This window comes from Aulonocara stuartgranti, assembly GCF_965226115.1.
Source record: "Aulonocara stuartgranti genome assembly, chromosome: 19".
Classification (NCBI taxonomy): domain Eukaryota; kingdom Metazoa; phylum Chordata; class Actinopteri; order Cichliformes; family Cichlidae; genus Aulonocara; species Aulonocara stuartgranti.
In genome coordinates this window covers 12,278,753-12,296,297 of record NC_138955.1, presented here as the reverse complement: position 1 = coordinate 12,296,297, position 17,545 = coordinate 12,278,753, and the positions used below count along the sequence as shown (strand labels likewise).

Below are 17,545 nucleotides of genomic sequence, written 5' to 3'. Positions count from 1 at the left end.
ACTGTCAAAGAGTTGTTTAATTTCTGCCAGAGCTTCCTGTGCTGTCAATGTTTCTGCCCATTATCATCTCAGATTCGTGAAAATATACAACAAATGGTGAGTTTATCCCTGCAAATGCATCCCTGGATTAAACCAAATACAGTGTTGACTTCAACCAAATGTTTGTAACAAGTCCATTAGCTATTTTTGGATGCATGCTCGCTGCCTCCTCTGGCATTATGGCGTTGTTCTCTGTGTAATCTCCTCATTTGGGGGCTACAGTGCAGCTTCCTGTTTGAGTAAATCTTTACTTTGTATTCTTTCTTTCTTTTTTTTGTTCTTCATTGCCAACACTCTCCTTCTGCCAGGACACACAGGCCAGGCAGCTCTCACCGGGAAATCTTCACAGATTTCTTTTTACTTTTCATGGATCCCATCCCAGAATGCTCCTGTGTCTGTGATCGTTCTGATGTTTTTAGTGACCTCATGTGCACCAACATGGGAGAGAAAAGACAACAGTACCAAGAAACCATAACCCCCCCCACAAGGTCAAGTTATGGGAGAATATAATTCTAATTATAAAACAATTATTAATTATAGAATAGAATAAAATAGAATTCAACTTTATTGTCATTGCACATGTCACAGGTACAAGGCAACAAAATGCAGTTTACATCCATCCAGAAGTGCTTTAGCCATGATATAGATATATTACAAACATATATTAGCTATAATATAGATATGTGAGTATATTACAGAAATGGGTCTATTATGGTATGTTATAATGTACACAGTATGAAGGTATGTTATGAATATGCTATAACTATAAGTATGTACAGGCTATGAACAGGATATAAATATGAAAAACTATACAGAAATATGAGATATACAGCTATACAGAAATGTGAACTATGCAAGTAATAAACAGTTGTAGAATTAAAAATTATCGTATTGAACAGAATGATTATTTATCCAGAATTATACAGTAGTGCAGTTGAGATAAGTGAGATATGTGGATAATTTCTACAGAGGCTATATGAAGTGCAAGTGGTTGAGAGTGGTGGTTCAGTCCATGTTATTATTGTGTGTATGAGGGTACAGTTGTCCGTTGTGTGTGTGTGTGTGTAGGTGGTTGTGGGTGTGTATGTCCAGTCCATGTGTTTAACGTGGGTCAGATGTCAGGAGGCAGAGTTCAGGAGTCTGACAGCTGTGGGGAAGAAGCTGTTCCGGTTCCTGGTGGTCTTAGTCCACCAGGTACCGGATTCATAATTCATAATTATCAATGATGACCTAATATGAATTGGTTATTTTTTCAGAAATAACTGATGAGCATTGAAGAGTTTTACTTAAAGATAACAGCTGCAGATTTTAATTCCCATTACTCTTATTGCTAATTCTTTAAATACCCAGCAATATCCCAAACAGCAGGCCCATCATTTTCAGTGAACAGAAATTAAATCTAATTTCTAATAAACCTTCAATGAATGCTTTGAAATCATCTTTCTTCTCACAGTTCATATCAGTGAGTATTTAAAACTGTCTTCAAAACAAAAGGCAGCCCAAGTTTATTCATAACTTGAATTGCTTTATTAAACATACAGTATTGTGCATTTCTTCCAGCGATGAACAATATCTGAATAAATATAAGAAAACAAAAAATCCTGACACAGGATCTGAGAGATGCATCTTCATAAATGTTTACTGAAGGCTCATTTGGAATGCTCTCAGTGGAAGGATGACAGCCAAGATGCCATTCTTATGGAAGGGAAACAGGGAGAACCCGTGCACTTGGATTTCTTTGATTGCCATATGAAAGATGGAGCACATTACTTCAGAAACTACTTCACCAGCCTGGGAACATTCTGCAGCAGCATTTATTTTATACCGATGTGACAGTAATGTGTTTTTTTTAACTGGACAGCTAATTTATAAGCAGGTTTCCTACCTTCCCAGCAACGGCAGCTTTACAGTGGAAGCTATCATTCAGTGCTTATAGTGGGAGGAGGCATGTGTTGTTAACAAGATATTGCTACATTAATAACACAATAAAGGCAACTGCTGCACTGAACAGATGCTCCGTCTTCAGGGAGCTGATCAAACACATTCCAGCGAGACGTACAAAAGACAAATGCATATTCATCACTTTTGTTGAGTCACGCAGAGGTTCCGATGAAGTGATTTGCTGCATGTATGTTGTATAATATTAAATGACGTCAAAGGCTTGACTGGCTCTAAATATATGCGTATGCATGGTCTGAGGTATGTGAGGGCCACACATTGTCACTGCACACTGTTTATGCATAAATACATGTTTATGTGTCAGAAAAAGCATACATATTGTTTTGTTTACTGCATATATTCAGGTGTTAGTGTATAATTTGGTTTCCTTTAGCTCCAATATGCCATTGAAGAGGTGGGTCCAAACATTGCTCTCCTTTGAATGCTCTTGAAAAAGTACATTAATGCAACAGTTCATCGTTTCACCTTCAATACCTGAATCACTAACAGAGATAAAAAGCCGCTTTTGTCAGTTGAAACTATTCAGCTCAGAGTTCAGTCATCCTGCTCGGAGTCTGCACTGCCATCGATAAGGGATGAAGTCTCCTTTGTGCGTTACTCTGAGTCTATTACCTCGTTTCTCCACAGACTCCCTTTGCAGCCCCAGAGGCATCCTGCCATCTGTGTAAAGAAGCGCACAGACTGAAGGATCTTTATGGTACACAGCTCAGCCTAGATAGCAATCTCTATGGTACAAAGTGGTGATATTGTGAAGATAAGACTAGAAGGGATACGTGTGCTTTTGTTCTTGACCTCTGGCATAAGAGAAATTGTGGTTTGATAACTTCTGGAAGAACGAAGGTACTGTAATTTAAAAAAAATGAATGGTTACACTGAATCCAAAATTGTGCAACACAGCAAAGCATCTTTATAAACCACCTTTAAAGTTCCTTTTGTTTTGAGCTAAATTTAAAGAGTCAGATTCAAACTTCCAGCTGTCCATGTACGATAGATTAGAATTCCTATTCATCAGAATAGGTGTCAAATATTTAGTTATAAAAACATTTCTGGCACACATATGCTCCTTAAACATAAAGGTTATAAAGGGGCGGACGTGGTTAGGAACAATATGCTATGACTGGCTCAAAAGCTCTGCAAAACAATGGCCAGGTGTCCAGCAACCCCCTGCATCGAACAGGAAACTCAGGCAAAACGGAGCACAACTAACACTGCAAAAAGCCCCCAGACCGTATCGCAATATGAGGATAGGCTGTGGCATTTAAATGGTTCTCCGCTGGTGCCAAGAAGCCTAAAATGTTCCAAGAAAATATCTTCCCACACTATTACACCATCTGAAGCACTGATTCAAGACAGGAAATGTACATGTTTTCATGTTGTTTAGACCAAATTCTGACCCAACTATCTGAATGTTGGGTCAGAAATCAAGACTCATTAGGCCAGATAATGGTTTTCCAAGCCTTCTATTGTAAAGCTTTGTTGAACTCATGTAATTGCAAAAGAGTTGCAGCAGAAGATCAGACCAGATGTGGTCATCTGCTTCAATGTGAGTTACAGTTGCCTTCCTATCAGCTTTAAGCAGTCTGGATGTTCACCTCTTTACCTGCATATTTTTTTCTATTTTTCTGATTATTATCTGTAAATCCCAGAAATGGTTGTATGCAGGAAAATCCCAGTAGATTAGCTGTTTCTGAAATACTCAGATCAGCCTGTCTGGAACCAACAACCACACCATATTCAGACTCATTTAAGTTACCTGTCTTCCCCATTCTGTTGCTCACTTTGAACTTCAGTAGGCTGTCTGGATCATAACTACAGGAGTTGCTGTTAGATGATTGGCTGGTAAGATATTTGCTGTACCTCATAAAGCAGTCAGTGAGCGTAGTAGCACAGTGTGAGATGCAATCTGGGAGAGGGTGCACGGAGAAGCAAAACCAAATTTGTTCCCAGGTCCAGATGGTACACACCACTGAAGATATTTTGAGAGCAGCAAATCTGAATGCCTACAAGTCCCAGACAGACAAGCAGCTGGTGGCTTACCAACCAGACATCGTGGCGGTTCACATGAAACAGAAGAGAGCATGTTATACTGTAAATGGTTAAAAGTAACATCAGGAAGAAGGAAAGTGATTCAACTGAGTAAAGTATCAGTGGCAGAAGGAACAACTGGTAAGAGGTGTAGAGGATAAAGTCCAAAATAGTCTCAGTGGGGTTGGGTGTCAAAAGTGTGCAATTTAGTCCAATTCTGCTCATATTTCAAAAGCTATGCACAAGGAATAGTTTTTCTTAGGTGCCTGGCACACCTTGCACACAGTGAAAGCGGTGAAAAACTATCTGGTTATGTTTAGGCACCAAATTAACCAACTGAAAACATGCATACGCAGTGCAATTAAATGAAAATCCAAAGGGTTCTTTACGAGCATCCGCGTGAGCGTTAATGTTGCATCAAGAGCCACTAAAGCACACTTTGTGTGTATTTGTGAGATGCCAGCAGCTGTGTCAGAGCCGTTTCTTTCACGATGACAATCCGCTAAGTGTCACTGAATGGTTTGATGAGTATGAAAAAGCTGTGACTCATATGCTAAGCTCTTCACACTCGTCAAACATCGAATCACTTGAACACATATGGGAAATCCTGTACTTATGAGTTAGACCACTCTATATACTACCAACATCAGAATATGCAGTAGAATCGATGCCACGGTGCATGAAGCTGTTCAGGCAGCACGTGGTGCCCCAACAATAAGACACTTTATCCTTCGCTTTCTTTTATTTGTCAGCAGATATCAGGAAATTAATAATCACTGACACTTAATTGTTTTACTAACACACCATCAGCACCATTAATATCCCGAGATCACTCTACTTATCCCTAAACTTATTGAGCTGCTTGAGTGAATTTGAAAGGTATGCAAGTCACTCTTTTATGTAACCTTCAGTGACCATGGCGACCTTCACCAACCTTTTCCTTATGCAATAGTTTGTATATTTTACCATCTGCTATTAGGATTCTCTGCAGGAGAAAGGACACACTGGGTGACCAAAGCCCACCATCACCGTGCTTGACATCTCCGCACAATGCAGCACCTTCCCAAAGCTCAAATGAGCTCATGTTTATGGATTCAGAACCATCTGTGCCCTTCACAGTGACCTGATAAATGCATTTTCCTGATGCAGTATTTGTAAATTAAGCCTTCAGGGAAAGATTCATGAAGTAAACAGATATTTGAGATGTTTTTGTGCAATTATTAAAGTGTACTTTTAGTCCGACCTTTCCTTAAAGAAGAGGGAAGTGTTGGAGAGTAACTGAAGACTATTGTGATACTGAGCAAGACAGAAGAAGCAATGGCAGAGAAAGAAGGATATAGATTGCAACAAAGATAATCCACCTTAACAAATCAGATGCTTTGTGAATACAACTGAGTACAAAACAGGTTTCAAAACATGACCTGTGGGCATAGGGCAAAGTAATCACCTGAGAGATCAGATCGTAGTTCTGTCCAACCGACTTACTTTCATTTAGGCATATTACACCTTATTATGTCATATTCACAAGAAAGAATGGACTCAAATACAAGACTCAGAAGACTAATGCAAATTTTAGCTCTTTATTTACACGAGCAACTCAGGTACGTTTCAATCTGTTAAGTATTGCAAGAGATCGAGCTGGAGGACACTGGAGGATTGCATTTTCCTTGTAAACTTGCAGGTGGGGGAGGTAGGTGACAGTGACAGAGATAATTGGTAGACAGCTTCGTTTTTCATTTTTACTTAACTTGGAGGTTCTTGATCCATCCAAAACACACATATAGGAGAACTAAGTGAGCAGATGAGAGGGTAAAGTCAAGTTTCTGAAAACAATAAACTGGACCACTTGCAGGAACAGACCATGACTCCCACTACAAAGCTAACAACAATCTGGCAAAGAGGAGGTTTGAGCTGGCCGTTGAATCTCAGGATAACAAGTAGATGCAGACAGGTGTGCCGGATGGAACAGAAGGCAGGAGAAACCCTGCCAAAGGAAGGCGGGGGTAAAACCAGAGCCTGGTTCAACTCCCATCTGAGAAAGAAAAGAAAGTGAAAAGAGGAAGGGAAAAAGTAGAAAAAGAAAGTAAAGTAAAGAAAAACATATTATATGTCTTAGTTTGGAAGAAAGGTTGAACTAAAAATGTTTGTGGAGATTTTTACATTTTGCTTTGACAGCAGAGTCATGCATTTTATGTTTGACCTCACTCACTTCAAGAAAAACACAAAACAAACAAGTAATATTTGATCAGTAAAAGTGGATTTTTTAAGTGACTCTGTGAAAAGAGGAATTTTGAGGTACTCTTTTAAAGTTTTGAATGCTGTGTTTGCTTTTGTTTGCCATAAATGAGACAACAGGAATGTTATAATGATGTGTTTCTTAGCTGCTGGTTTGGTTTGGCTCTTGGCCGGTCTGTGCCATGCTCTCGGTATAAATACACAGGTTGGAGCAGCTGTAACTGAAGCTGAAATGCTGGGTTTTTTCCCCCTCTGTATTTCTGCACACAGTCATCCTGTGAGAGAGGCCGAGGTTGATGCTACTGTGAATTTCCACAAAAACAACCAATTGAGAGTGCACTGCATCACTAATGAAGAGCAATTTCACTACATGCGTGGGCTGTCTGAAGAGACATGTGGGGCCTCCACGTGCACCATCACTTTGCACCTCTCCCGTGCAAACTGTCCGGGCTCCACAGGGAATTTGTGCTGCAATTAATAGCGTAATGATTTTTTAAGAAATCTAAGTGGGTTGGAGGTTTGCTTCTAAACCCAGCTCTCCTGTTGCACGGGGACTCACATGATGTTCTCCTAACCCAAAGAAACCAGAGGAACTGAGCACAGAAAGGACAATATTGATCTCTTCCCTGACAGTCAAATCAAGAGAAAAATGAAAAATGTCATGGGGTAAGGAATACAAAAGTAAATAATAAAGCTGAGTAGTTCAGAGAGATGCTGGACCTGCTGGACCTCTTTCCTCCTCGACTAAAAGCTCTCATTAAGACAGAAGGGTCAACAAAATAATACTTGTGGTGTCTTCGGTTGTCCTTTCCTTTGTTTCAGCACCCCCAACAACAACATAGACGAAATGTGCCTCACTGGCCACAATCCATACATTTACTCCATCTCCCAACCCCCACCAAGGATCCAGCAGGGACCCCTCTAATGGCACCAGCTCTCATTACTGCAGGCTATATAGCTTTCTCGAGGACTCCTTTGTTTACCTCTGATTCAGTAAAAACAGATGAGGGTTCTACTTTCACATTATATGCTTGCAAAAATCAGAGATGGCCAAAATATATTGCGACCCAGTTAAAGTTTGATGGAGAATGAAAAAACATGGGAACTCCGCTGAGAGTGATTCATGAATATTGGTCAAAGGTTTTATTGCAGTTACTTGTATAATCAATGGAGATTTTGTTTGAATACAGCAGAACTAATTCATGGATGAAAGACGTTCTGGTAAAAGAGAGAAACGGACAGAAGCTGTGAAAGTGGTTCACTTGATGTTGACCTGCAGCTATTGTGTGAAGAATTTGCATTGTATCTCTCCATTGTCTACTGCCCATTAGACCCAAAAGCAAACAAAATATTAGGCCAACCCTCACAGAAAACACTGGTTTTGTAGGGTTTATGGGTGATGTCATGCTACATATACCTATATACTTAAACTTGTTCTCATAGTAACAAGAACATGGGGGAGAAGCTTGTAGCAAGCAGCAAAATCTAAGAGTCCTATGGAAAAAAAATAGCTAATGCAAGAGGCCAGCCACTTAATAGAAGCTCCAGAAACTCCCATGGTTCATCCTGACAGACACATCCTATTATAAAATACATTTTTGTTAGATGTAGCCTGTGTCCCACTGATATGCACAAGTTAAAGATTTAATGTGCAAATATTTTACAAAATAAAACCACAGTGGCACCAACAATAGTGATCAGAAAGAGCAGGTTTATGTATTGATAAGATGAATGATAAAAATCCTGTGAAGCCCCATTCACCTGCACTGTAACTTGGCCAGGTTTGACTGTTCTGATCACCCCCCCCCCCCCCCTTTATTTTTAAATGTGCCTTAATGTGATATTTCTTACTGCTAAACTTCACCACAGCAAAAAGATAGACCTGGTTACCTTTGATTAACATTTTCCCAACTATTGTCTTGTACTTTTTCTTATTCGTGTGTTGAAAAAGTGTTCAAATAAAAAAAAAATATATATAAAAACACAAACTAATACAGATAATACACTGTGTAACTTTTTTTCTCTCAGTCTAGCCACTTTTTCCTCGTTTCTTTGTTTCCTTCTATTGTTCTTTGATTTACAGCTATCCACATCCCTGTAAGTGTCCCCCCCCCTCCCCCCCACTGACAGCTGACCTCCCACAGGCACAATAGATGCGGACCATTGATCCATTGGGACTCTCGCCGATGCCTCCATCATCTCAGTAACAGCAACACTCCTGGAAAATGGGGGGGGGGGGGGTCATGATTGACTCTTTCTGCGAGAAACATAAATCATTTTGTTTATTGACACAAACATCAGCTGTATATTCAGTGCTTGTTTATTAAGTGGCATGCCATTTTCTTAATGCTTTTAAACCTGTTTTAATGTATTCTTCTCTGCACCACACAGTTCAGTTTTTTCAAAATCCATTAAAGCAGTATTATTCTTCAATATGAAAAATAATACCATTGCCTCCACACAGTTGCTATTGTGCTAAACAGATCGAGTACAGAGTGCTATTCCCAGCCTTTGGGGGGCAGTGTGTTCAAAAATAGCAGCTGTAAATGGGCCAGAGGCAGCTGCAAGAAAACTCCTTAATAGACTACAAATGACAACTCATCAGTATCAAAATAGTTCTCACACAGTCGCTCTTCTCTCATACTGTACTGAAAGAAAACACTAAAAACAAAAACGTACTGACCGGGGCACAGAGACAGTGTCCCGCGAGGGTCCAGTTTAGCCCACTGAAGTCATTAATTACTCCATTTTTAAAGTAATATGCGTTGCTATTTCTAGTGCAATGCCAGTGTTAAATAATGAATGGAAATGCAATATTTTTTTGAAATCTCAACAAACTATTTGAAATCATGCTGGTTGAAAAAGACAAGCTTTTATTATGTAGTTACGAAAACATGTGAACTGGACGTCTGTCTTTTCATTGTGCTTTTACGTGGTACATGCATGTGACGACAGTAGACTCATTAAACATAGAAAACCTCTGACATGTTGATGAAATTATCGTTATTTTTGTAAATGGTGATTCATTAAATAAGAAAAGATGATTTTTAGAATGTACTTCTGTAAATTTATTAACCTTCGTGTAGAGTTATGTTAAAAAGAATCAAGCCTGTAGAGTCTTAGATGTAGCTCTTGGGTTTTTTGCATTTTTTCTGAGCATTGGTTTTGAGCAATGTTTTGAATTTGATAAAACTGTAAATACAGTTGGCTTTGTCTCAGCGGAGAACGATTACAACAGATTGCAACAGAAAAAGAAAAAAACATTTTGACAGACTGCAACAGCCTCATGTTAACTTTGGCCAAACCAGAGCTGGAGATTGTTGTTGTATCATTTGAGGATTGTGAATTTGTCCTGGGTAAACCACACTGGTGAAGCTGCATGGAAAATTGAATGACCCTACTTTAACTTGTAAGATGTGTCCCAATTCTTTGCTATTGAGGATAAGATCAAACCAACATTGGCCCAGATGAGTTCAGTCAAACGATGATTTTATTAAACACACGCGTGGGAAGATGTATACTGTAACAACATCAGCATAGATCTTCGCTAAAAAGCACAAAATGGTTTTAATATGTCAGGGTTCAGCCCCTTCTTGTGTCAGCAAAGAATATTGTCACGGCTGCCGAGGCGAGCCGTGTGGAGTTGGAAAAAGGACCCAAGAGCAAGCAGTGTATGAAAAGATTAGTGGAGTTTATTTACAAGGTGTCAGTGGCAGGAACAGAAAACGAATAATGAGACAAACTAACGGAAACCTAAACTGGGAAAACTAAAGAGCAACTAGAAATCCACAGGACACGGGGTGAAAGGCAGAGAGACGCAGACTGACGGAGGATACAAAAACGCAGAGAGACACAGATGAATGCAGAAAAGCGCGGACTTACATGGAGTAATACAGACGAACCGGCAACAGGCAGGAGAACACACAGGGCTTAAATACACACACCAGTAATCAGGGGATAAGAGACAGGAGGGCAACACAGCTGGGAGAAATCAGAGCTGATGGGACAGGGGAAATGTAAACTGAACACACTCACATCAGACATGAACCTTCAGAATAAAACAGGAAATTAACAGACAGAGAACCAGACAGGACACTGAACTTGACAGGCAGACTCATGAGCAGACACAATAACACCGTGGACAGACAGAGGGAACACAGAGAAGTGGGAGCAGGCAGGCAAAGAACAGAAACCTAACAAATGGCAAAAATCACAACAGAATACACACTCTGAATGAACAAAAGCATAAAGAAACACAAAACACTGAGTCCTCAGACTCAGGACCATGACAGTACCCCCCCCCCCCCCCCCCTCAAGGGCTGGCTCAGCCCAGCAGAAACACAAAAACAGACCAAAACGGAAAACGACCCGACCAGGGCGGGCGGAGGGGGCCCAGGACGGAGGGACAGAGACCAAAAAGGCCCAGATGGCCAAGTTCAGGGGACCAACAGCGCAGGAGGCCAAAACAGTACAGTTCCGGAGGCCGACCATGCGAATGGCAACGGCAGTGGGGCAGGTCCGGAGGCCAGCCACGCAGTAGGCAGTGGCGTGGAAACAGGTCCGGGGGCCGACCGTGCGGATGGCAACGGCGGCGCGAATGCAGGTCCGGGGACGGACCGTGCGGACGGCAACGGCGGCGCGAATGCAGGTCCGGGGGCCGACCGTGCGGACGGCAACGGCGGCGCGAATGCAGGTCCGGGGGCCGACCGTGCGGACGGCAACGGCGGCGCGAATGCAGGTCCGGGGGCCGACCGCGCGGACGGCAACGGCGGCGCGAATGCAGGTCCGGAGGCCGACCGTGCGGACGGCAACGGCGGCGCGAATGCAGGTCTGGAGGCCGGCCACGCGGAAGGCAGTGGCGGCGTGTAGGAGGTCGTCCACGCAGAAGGCGGGGGTGGCAACAGAAGTCCGGAGGGCAGCCACGGTGGTGATGATGTCCAACAAGTGGCCTGGCAGATGACCGACGATGTGGAGGTGGTAGTAGGGGACCCGAAGGCTGCGTGGCCTCTGCAGCACCAGGCGAAGCGGAGGTTGGACCAGACGAGGCAGAGGCTGAAGCCGAAGCTGGGCCAGGCGACGCTGAAGCGAATGCGGAGGCTGAACCAGGCGAAGCTGATGCAGAGGCTGGGCCAAACGAAGGTGGTGAAGCTGAGGAGGCCACTGCAGACGAGAATGAATACACGGAGGCTGGACCAGACGAGAAGGAAGACACGGAGGCTGGACCAGACGAGGCTGAAGCGGATGCGGAGGCTGGACCATGCGTGGGTGAAACAGTAGCTGGACCAGGCGACGGTGTAGGTGAAGCAGTAGCTGGACCAGGCGAGGATGAGGTCGCTGAAGCGGAGGCTGGACCAGGCGAAGCTGATGAGGACGCTGAAGCGGAGGCTGGACCAGGCGAAGCTGATGAGGACGCTGAAGCGGAGGCTGGAACAGGCGAAGCTGATGAGGACGCTGAAGCGGAGGCTGGAACAGGCGAAGCTGATGAGGACGCTGAAGCGGAGGCTGGACCAGGCGATGCTGAAGCAGAAGCTGGACCAGGCGATGCTGAAGCAGAAGCTGGACCAGGCGAAGCTGATGAGGACGCTGAAGCAGAGGCTGGACCAGGCGAAGCTGATGAGGACGCTGAAGCAGAAGCTGGACCAGGCGAAGCTGATGAGGACGCTGAAGCAGAAGCTGGACCAGGCGAAGCTGATGAGGACGCTGAAGCAGAAGCTGGACCAGGCGAAGCTGATGAGGACGCTGAAGCAGAAGCTGGACCAGGCGAAGCTGATGAGGACGCTGAAGCAGAAGCTGGACCAGGCGATGCTGATGAGGACGCTGAAGCAGAAGCTGGACCAGGCGATGCTGATGAGGACGCTGAAGCAGAGGCTGGACCAGGCGAAGCTGATGAGGACGCTGAAGCAGAAGCTGGACCAGGCGATGCTGATGAGGACGCTGAAGCAGAAGCTGGACCAGGCAATGCTGAAGCAGAAGCTGGACCAGGCGAAGCTGATGAGGAAGCTGAAGCTGGACCAGGCGACAGCGTGGATGAAACTGCTGCTGCAAGCGTGGATGAAGCTGCTGATGGAACAGCTGGTGGCTGGACGGGCTCCTCGGACCCCCCAGGACAGGACCAGCAGGCACACGGGCCTCTGGCAGGCACAGGACAGGACCAGCAGGCACACGGGCCTCTGGCAGGCACAGGACAGGACCAGCAGGTGCGGAGACCTCTGGCAGAGACAGAACAGAACCAGCAGGCGCGGGGACCTCTGGCAGAAACAGAACAGAACCAGCAGGCACAGTGGCCCCTGGCAAACACATAGCAGACTTCAGCTGCCCAGAGCGTTGACTCTGCTCAGGCAGTGACAGCTGGGTGCAGTCCTCAGCTGGCTTCTTGACCTCCAGGGATCCAGAGTCAGCTGGGGGCTGAACCCCGGCCTCTGGGGAGGCCCTGGAGTGTGTCGCAGTCTCAGAACTGGCCAGCTTTTGAGGACTGTTGACAGTATTGTTAGATTTGTCTCTCTGCTTGGAGTGGATGGGCGAGGAGCAGTGTCTTTCGGGTAGAATTGACTTGTATGGTTTTACAGGTGGAACAACTGACACAGGATGCAGGGCTGGTGGCTGCTGAACAGGAGGCTGAACTGAGGGTGACTGACATAGTGGTTGTGATGACAACGGTGGTGGAATTAGAGACTGAGCTTGAGGCCGTGCGGCTAACTGAGCTTGAGGCCGTGCGGCTAACTGAGCTTGAGGCCGTGGTTCAAATGAATAAACAGTCCTAGTATTATCAGAGCTGGTGTTAATGGTCTCTGGGTTATATGTCACAGTTTTAGCAGACCCTGGGTTGGCTGACACGGGTTTAACAGTTTCAGAAGAACAACAGCCCTTTGCTTTCACTGAAGTCTTAAAAATGCCAACCTGGGAGAGATCGGTTACCACGAAGGTAGGTAGGCTTAGCGAATTAGCTCCCACTGACACACCCCGAACAATCCCGGAAGAAAAAGTCTTAAGGTTCGAATTGGAACTGTTATCCTTCCTACTCACCTCAGTCGGCCGCTCTGATATCCTGGGGTCCGACTGTGGCGAGGGGCGTCGACGGCGTGAGTGCTGTTCCCCATTTGAAGGCTGGACCGACGGGCCGGGCAGGACACTCTCCGTCGGGTCGGGGAGTGAAGCATGAGTTGCAGGGTGGGTGGTAGCAAGGGGGAGAAGATGAAGCTCGTTCAGAACAAAATTCTGTGTCAGCGGGTGAAGTGAGCTGAGCAACCAGGGGAGACCAGAAAGTAAGCGCTGTAGCCGAACAGCTATGCTTTGGCGGAATTCTCTCCCCTCATGCTCCAGCCATAGGTTAATTAATTTGTCCACTGAGTACATAATGTCCTCCCGGAGCTCCTCGGGCGGGTTGACTGCTGCTGGGTCCATAGTGGCCGGTTCGTACTGTCACGGCTGCCGAGGTGAGCCGTGTGGAGTTGGAAAAAGGACCCAAGAGCAAGCAGTGTATGAAAAGATTAGTGGAGTTTATTTACAAGGTGTCAGTGGCAGGAACAGAAAACGAATAATGAGACAAACTAACGGAAACCTAAACTGGGAAAACTAAAGAGCAACTAGAAATCCACAGGACACGGGGTGAAAGGCAGAGAGACGCAGACTGACGGAGGATACAAAAACGCAGAGAGACACAGATGAATGCAGAAAAGCGCGGACTTACATGGAGTAATACAGACGAACCGGCAACAGGCAGGAGAACACACAGGGCTTAAATACACACACCAGTAATCAGGGGATAAGAGACAGGAGGGCAACACAGCTGGGAGAAATCAGAGCTGACGGGACAGGGGAAATGTAAACTGAACACACTCACATCAGACATGAACCTTCAGAATAAAACAGGAAATTAACAGACAGAGAACCAGACAGGACACTGAACTTGACAGGCAGACTCATGAGCAGACACAATAACACCGTGGACAGACAGAGGGAACACAGAGAAGTGGGAGCAGGCAGGCAAAGAACAGAAACCTAACAAATGGCAAAAATCACAACAGAATACACACTCTGAATGAACAAAAGCATAAAGAAACACAAAACACTGAGTCCTCAGACTCAGGACCATGACAAATATAATATGCATCAGTTACGGTTAATGATTGATTAACAGTTAATGACAGTTAGACAAGTTCCCATTATCAGCAACATTTTTACCATACATGGCTGTTTGTTTCAACCGTCTCCCCCTCCAGATGATTCCTGTTGACTTGCTCATTTCATGCTTGCATCACCTCTTGCATCATCTTTTGCTATGCAGGCACAAATGCAGTTACCAGAAAATGTATCTCTCACCTCTGACCTAGAACTTCATCTACAGTTAGTTGTGTCTGTAAGCGTGCTTGCCCTAGCCTTCTTGCACTCTGGTCACCTTTCACAATAGATCACCTGGACATTCACGCCAGACGAAGCTTATGACCTTCAAAAGGACTGAGCGCCAACTCTTTATGAGCGCATTTGCAAAGTGTGTATAAAAATAGCTACAACTACGCACTTGATAAAAGTTTAATTAGGTGGCACTAATGCAAGCCATGTTAGCAATGATATATTTTCTTTTAATTCCACAGATGTCGTAATGGTGCCAAGACTGGGGTTGTTCTTTTAGACTATTCTTTTTCTCCATAAACCCTAGAAGTGATTGTGTGGGAAAATCCCAGTAGATCATCAGTTTCTGAAATATCCAGACCAGCATGTGTGGCACCAACACACTCAAAGGCAGTCAGTTGTCTTTCCTCTCCACTCTGATGCTTGGTTTAAACTTAGGTAGTATGACCTTGTCTACTTTCCTTTGTTCGCTGGGTTACTGCCATGTGAAATGTGTTCATATAAAAAAGTTAACGCATTTTGATTCATTTAAAAAGACAACACATAAATTGATAACTGTACTTGTTTGAATGCATCTTTAAGACTGCTTTTGCTGTTCATTTTTGGTATTATGAAGGATCATTATGTTAAAGGTCATTGCTTTGATGGAAATTCCCAAGTTTGGCTCAAGGACCTCCCCTTTATTTACATTTGCAAATGTCCAAAAAGATCATCAGAAGCTCATGAGACAGCTGCCCAAAGCGTGGGAATCTTCTTAACCCATTTTCTACTAAGAACTTGTTAATGAACATTGAATTAACGGCCTTATAGCACAACCACGTTAAGGCCACAGCTGTTATAGCTCACTTTAGATTATTTCCATTACACAAACCCTTCTCTGTGGATTGCGCTATACTGTTATGGTATATATTGCATGCTCTATATTTGGTCTTTGACTGCTTTCAGAAATGGGAAGCACTGCAAGCCTGTTAGTATTGCAGAATCTTTTAATATAATCCCGCAATTAATTTGGAAGCTGGCTTGCTCTGTTGAAAGGGTTAAAATTGAAAACTGAAAGTTCCATGGAGACAAACAACTGTGTAATTGTCCTAAACAAAGCCAACACAAAGTGGCTGAAATGAATTCAGGGGGGATTTTGCATGCAGAGGAAGTGCTCTCAATCCCTGCACCCACCTCAAACTGCATCTTTCAGGAGACGTCTTCAGTGACAGGTGAATTACTTTAAATACATGCCAAGCGTTATGCACAATGCATTTGGCATCGTGACGCGATGTAACATATAATAAGAAGTATGGCGATGGAAATGTTTTACGTCACGTCTTGAAGAGGCATCCGTTTCAAAAGATGTGTCTATTTTTATTTAGGAAGAGGATCTACTCGTGTACTTTGCTCTAGGCAGGAAGCCTGTTACATAAATACATTTTATACGTGTTTCCATGAGTGTGTGTCTGTGTGGGTGTCCGTCGGTGAATGATACGCCATTGTGCGCCTCCCACCGCTTGCTTCGTTTCCTCGCGCTTGCCTGCCCTGTCCACCCACTGCTTCCGACAACCCAGCCTCCCTCTCAGACGCCAGTAGAGGCCTGCAAGAGCATCATCTGTCACTGAGTCATGAATGACTGTACTTACAAGGGTACCGAGCTTTTTCAGAAACAAGGAAAGCCAACTTCTATAACTGCCTCTTTCTGTTTATGGATAAACATGAAAAAAGCCTGGTGGTATATTAGCAGCACAGGCCTGAATGAGTATAAATAATATAATGTTGGCCTTCTTTAACAGAATTTGAGTTAGTCACACCAGATTACAATTAATTTCAGTAGAACACAGTAAAGTGGATCTGCTTATTAAATATTGAAACAGTTTATTAAATAAATTAGATGAAATAAAACAGTATGGAGAAGAGAGATTTGGGGCAGTTTGAAATACAGAAAGTCCCACTAGGCCAAATTGAGTTACAGTTAATAATGCTGTAGATAGATCTTCTGTTGGTTCAGCTGGGTGGAGAACCAGTAATCACAAAGGCTTTGTGTTATTTTCACAATCATCAAACTATTGTGGGACCACTGGGGTCTTTGGATTCAGAGGGAGTACTGTTTGTCAGAGACCATTTTTTATCAGTGATCAGGATTCATGTGCAGGATGTTAACCAGTACAGTTTATTTTTACAAAATCTGATCAGGAGTCCAGCTTTCTGTTATTCTTCTGGTTTGAAGTCAGTCATCACCATGATGTGGATGTGAGAGAAAACGGAGAAAGTTTTGAATCTCAGGTTATTGCTGCAGGTGGTGAAATTATTATTATTATTTTTTATCACAAATATTGTGAAGGTTTATTTTCTTCTTGTTTTAAAAACACGAGTTGGTTTGAGTTGCTGTCTTTTTCTTATTCTGACCTCAGTGATTTCATAGTTATTTTGTCTGCATCGGTTCGCCCCTGTTTCTGGCTTTAGCTTCCCATTTCCATCTTGTTTTTTTATTGCCTGTTTACATCTTGTTTGAACTTTTCTTGGATTCATCTTGGCACCGAAATGAGCACTCCTGTAACTGACTGACAGCAGACCACCTCCCAGTTCCCAACTCGTCTGCTAACTATGTGATGTTGTCCTATCACACTTTGGACGTGTGAAAATAGCGGTGACAGTTTAAGGCCATTCACACCGGGCTACAGGCCGGTTCATGTCCTTCTGTTAACCACTGGTTCTGAGGGAAAAAAGGTGGTGAAAAATTCTTCCGGATTGCTTTGGTCTCCAGCAAATTGACATGGTTTACATGGAAGTTTACATGGAAGATGCCAACTACTCTCAAAGTGGTGATGAAACTGTGAAAAGTTTGACACAAACCGGAAACCGAGATCCTTTGCCTTTGAGTGCATTGGTTGTCTTTTAATACCACTTGGCTAGTAGTTGCAAGTGTTTTAAAATCACATCTTCAATGCAAACT

General features: G+C 43.7%; 1 long non-coding RNA gene across 1 annotated transcript in view; it reads right to left on the bottom strand.

The window, feature by feature from the left end:
- Positions 1–5,714: 5,714 nt before the first annotated feature.
- LOC309695677 overlaps positions 5,715–17,545 on the bottom strand; it is a 45,695-nt gene continuing 33,864 nt past the window's right edge. Inside the window, exon 3 of the long non-coding RNA XR_014273207.1 lies at positions 5,715–6,055. This is a non-coding gene — a long non-coding RNA (uncharacterized lncRNA). The remainder of the gene's footprint in view (positions 6,056–17,545) is intronic.